This window comes from Lipotes vexillifer, unplaced genomic scaffold (genome assembly GCF_000442215.2).
Source record: "Lipotes vexillifer unplaced genomic scaffold, Lipotes_vexillifer_v1.1 scaffold472, whole genome shotgun sequence".
NCBI lineage: Eukaryota > Metazoa > Chordata > Mammalia > Artiodactyla > Lipotidae > Lipotes > Lipotes vexillifer.
In genome coordinates this window covers 2,327,223-2,332,202 of record NW_006797698.1, presented here as the reverse complement: position 1 = coordinate 2,332,202, position 4,980 = coordinate 2,327,223, and the positions used below count along the sequence as shown (strand labels likewise).

The window sequence follows — 4,980 nt, the reverse complement described above, 5'->3', positions numbered from 1 at the left end:
AAAAATGCATTTGCCTAACTGTATTTTCTTTAATTTGCTTTTCTATATCAGTGAGAAGATTTTCAACAAAACTGAAATTTAAGAGTTCTGTGTTTTAGAACTTTAGGGTTTAATTTATCATGCCTTCAAAAGCTTGCCTACGGTAGGTACTCAGTAAAGACCCTCTCTTAAGTGCACAGGTTAGACCAAGAGCAAATCTCTATTGTCACTTTCATTAGCCCCTGAATATTAGTTCTTAGTTTTCATTTATATTGTACAGTCCCAGGTAACACTATTAGTTTCCTTTAGGTTGTGTAATAAATATTTCCTGAGGGGCAGGTCTATAAGTCCTGCCTTATAATGCCACACAGCGGAAGTAATCCCCAGTGAAACATGTCTATCCTACAATATAGTTAAGCAAAAGAGATGTAACCATCTTATATAAAGCCTGTTTACATATACCAATATTTATTAACTTTCATCTCAATGTTATGATTTTATACCTTTACCTTTAGTTTCCATTAGGAGCCAATCAACAGGTCTTCTCTTCTCTGGGCTCGGACCTAGGTGGTGGCGACATGGCTAAATGCACCAAGAAGGTCAGAATGGTGAGTAAATACGGGACCCATTATGGTGCCTCCCTCCGGAAAATGGTGAAGACAATTGAAATCAGCCAGCACTCCAAGTACACTTGCTCCTTCTGTGGCAAAACCGAGATGAAGAGACGAGCTGTGGGCATTTCGCACTGTGGTTCCCGCATGAAAACGGTAGCTGGTGGTGCCTGGACCTACGACACCACTTCTGCCGCCACAGTAAAGTCAGCCGTCAGAAGACAGAAGGAACTGAAGGAGCAGTAAAAGCACCACCATTTGAAACATTGCTCGCCTACAATAAATGGGTTCATTTACGTAACAACAAAACAAAAACAACAAACAAGGCTTCTTCTTACAAGGGCTCCTAGACGTTTTTTTTTCTTTTTATCCCCAACCATTTAATCTATTTTGTATAAAAGACCCTGTGTTCCCAGGGACTTCCCTGGTGGCGCAGTGGTTAAGAATCTGGCTGCCAACGCAGGGGACACATGTTCGAGCCCCGGCCCGGGAATATCCCACATGCCGCGGAGCAACTAAGCCCGTGCACCACAACTACTGCACCGCGTGCGCCTAGAGCCCGCGCTCCACAGCAAAAGAAGTCACCGCAGTGAGAAGGCTGAGCACCGCAACGAAGAGTAGCCCCCGCTCACCACAACTAGAGAAAGCCCGTGCACAGCAATGAAGAACCAATACAACCAAAAATTAATTAATTAAAAAAAAAAAAGACTCTGGGTCCCCAGAGAGGAGTTGAGCCAAGGGACCCAGGCCCTGTTGTCAATCTTTAAACTTGACTAAATGGCCTAACTGCTGCCTCACGTAATCGTTGTTCAGGTATCTCAGTGTAATTTTCCTTCTGCCCTTTATATATATAGATTATTATAGATGTGGCGAGACACATTGTCCCAGAACTTATAATTTAGATTATAATGCCTAGAATCAATGATGGAATGCTTTGATTTGAAACTGTTTGTACTGTAACTGCTTTTATTGCTAATCACTTGACTTGGCTTCTGTGAAATTGAACTTTGCTTGCCAGCATAATGTGAACAGGAAAGTTCTGAAGTTCCAGGTGGCCGACCCGAGATGTTAAAATTAGCATGAACAACGTGTTTACCCTGGGATATAAAAGAGCGCCTGTGTGAAGTCTCGGGATCTCACCCTCCTTCTGGGAGAGGCCCCGATCATTCAGTTTGTGTTTCTGTACTTCATAAATGCCTATTATTAATATACTTTTGATCTACACTGGCTCTTGCTGTTCTTCCTTGGTGCTGGTTCCTCTCCGGGAGAGTTTGTAGGTGTGTGTGGGACTGGAACATTTTGGGGGCTCGTCTGGGATCATAGTGGAGGTTAAAGATCTGAAACAGGGTCCCTCCCTTCGAAGACCACACCTGCATCTCCAACGGGTGAGTCATCAGACTTGGGTTGCCGCAACATATGAATGACTCATAGGGACTTGCTGGACGCGGCAGAAAGTCCGGAATCATGGGAGGTCATGGGACGCCATGACCCCTCTTTGGGCTTTCAACATCGGGTTCGTTATTCTAACGCCCCGATCTTGAATTGGGACCTTCTTGGGTCAAGTCGCTGGTCTTTTTACTCGCTTCTCGCTACTACTGCTCTCGCTTTCATTTTTGTTTGGATATTGTGGCTCTGTGTTTTAACCCTTTATCCTACAGCTGTCATGGGTCAAGGTAAGAGTAAGATCCCAACGCCCTTGGGACTCATCCTGAGTCACTTTGGAGACTTCAGGGAGGTTGCCAAGGGCTATGGAAGTCAGGTAAGTCCGGGAAAATTCCGTACGTTTTGTGAACTCGAATGGCCTACATTTGGTGTGGGATGGCCATGCGAAGGTACGTTTTCTCTTCCTACTGTCATAGCCACTGAGGAAATTGTGTTTCAGGTTCATGATGGTCAGATTCCATATATTGAAAGTTGGCGGGTTTTGGTGGAAGAGCCACCGGCATGGCTGAAACCCTGGCTCTCCCAAACAACCTGCTCTGATAAGATAAGATTTGCTCCACTAAAATTACTAGAGATAAAAAGGTGACTCAAACCACACAAAAGAACCTTCGGCCCCACTTGTGGAAGCCGAAGAAAAGAAGAATTCTACACTGAAACTAGTGAGTTTCCCTCGCCCTGTGATCCCCCAAATGCAGAAAATGGCTCCGCAGAGTCCTCTCCACAAACCCAAACAAAGAGACGTCATACTCGCTCTAGGAGACAAATCAAGGAATCAGCCCAAACCATCCTCCCCTTGCGTCAGCAGCCTCCCCGACCGGGGGAGGCTCAACCTTTTCTCACATACGCGCCATTTTCTACGACTGACCTTTATAATTGGAAATTGCAAAATCCTCCCTTTTCAGAGAAACCACAGGCCTTGATTTCTCTCCTGGAGACGGTTTTTGTTACCCACCAACCCACTTGGGATGACTGCCAACAGCTGTTACAAGTTTTATTTGCTACTGAGGAGAGGGAAAAGATTCGGAGGGAAGCCCCAAAACGGGTTTTGGGACCAGACGGGCGACCAACTGAGAATCTAAACCTCATTGAGACTGTCCTCCCGACAACCAGACCAGACTGGGAACCCAATACAGAGTGGTGTATGGGGGGGGACAGGCGCTTGCCCGTTTTCGCCAGGCTCTGTTGACAGGACTTCGGGCGGTGGCACGGAGGCCAACTAACATGTCTAAGGTCACTGAAGTTACTCAGGGACAAATGGAGTCCCCATCAGCCTTTTTAGAGAGGCTCATGGAAACCTACCGACTATGGACTCCTATCGATCCCGAGGCCCCTGAGAATAGACAGGCTGTTAACTTGGCCTTCGTGGCCCAATCCGCCCCAGATATTAGGACGACAATACAAAAACTAGATGGATTTGAGGGGAAAAATTTGTCAGAATTGGTGGAAATAGCTTTAAAAATTCATAACAATCGAGATAACACCGAAATAAGACAATTGAGGCAGGTATCTATAGTAATGGCGGCAGTCCTCAATGATAGACCTAACGATAGGAAACGGTCAGGCTTCCAACCCAAAAGAGAAAAAAGGACCCCCGGCCCTCGTGTACCTTTAAAGAAAGATCAATGTGCACATTGCAAGAAAGAAGGCCATTGGAAAAATAAATGCCCAGACTTGGCAACCAAGAAAGAACAGTCACCAGCTGCCCCTAAGATTTTGGAAATAGACTCGGACTTAAGGGGTCAGGGCTCCAACACCCCCTGAGCCCTTGGTAAACCTTAAAGTGGGGGGGAAATCCAAAACTTTCCTAATAGATACAGGAGCCACTTTTTCGGTCCTACAAACCGACTTTGGGCCAAAATTGCCTGGTACCCCCACTGTACAAGGGGCTACTGGAACCCAACAATGCTCTTGGACTACCAACTGTAAGGTGGACCTAGGCAGACAAACAGTCACCCACTCCTTCTTGGTCATGCCTGACTGCCCATATGAAGGCCTCTTGGGACGAGATTTATCACAATTATTGAAAGCCAGTATCAAATTTGACAAAGGCTGCTTCAAATTTGCCTTCGGGCCAGACAGGATGCCCACAATTTTGATTACGGTACCTTTGCAAGAGGAAGGACTGCTATTGGGGCCAGACTGCCCTGAGACCGACCCCCTAATTGCTGAATTAAAACAGGAATTCCCCACAGTATGGGCTGAAGACCATCCCTTTGGTGGGATGGCACATAGAGTACCTGTGGTTATCGAACTGAAGGCAGGAGCCTGCCCCATCCAGTTACGACAGTATCCTATGAATGACCGAGCCAGGAGGGGAATCACCCCTCACACTGAGCAGCTCTTAAAGGAAGGAATCTTGATCCCCTGCCATTCCCCATGGAATACCCCTCTTCTCTCTGTGAAGAAACCCAATAGTAATGACTATAGACCCGTTCAAGATTTGCCGGCAGTGAATGATAGGGTGGCTGACATACACCCTACGGTTCCAAATCCATGTATGCTTTTAAGCCTGCTTCTCCCACAACGCAAAGTGTATTACGTGCTAGATTTGAAAGATGCTTTCTTTTCCATTCCCTCGGCACCTGTAAACCAACCATTATTTGCATTTGAATGGACAAATGAAAAGGGACAACCGACTCAACTAACTTGGACTCGACTACCCCAAGGATTTAAAAACTCCCCTACCCTTTTTAGTACGGCCTTACAACGTGATTTACAGCCTTCCCACAACCAATTCCCTGAGGTGACTCTTTTGCGATACATGGATGATTTACTCATAGCAGGGGAGACATTTGAGGAATGCTTAAAGGGGACAAAAGGCCTGATAAAATTACTACAGGAACTTGGTTACAAAGTACCTACAAGAAAAGCCCAGATTTGCCGAAATCAAGTGACTTATTTGGGATATATTCTAACGGATGGACAGAGATGGCTAGGGAAATCACGA

At 45.9% G+C, this 4,980-nt stretch overlaps 1 pseudogene; it reads left to right on the top strand.

Annotated features, from left to right (window-relative positions):
• Positions 1-557: 557 nt before the first annotated feature.
• LOC103089235 (putative 60S ribosomal protein L37a pseudogene) lies at positions 558-836 on the top strand (annotated as a pseudogene).
• The last annotated feature ends 4,144 nt before the right edge of the window (positions 837-4,980 follow it).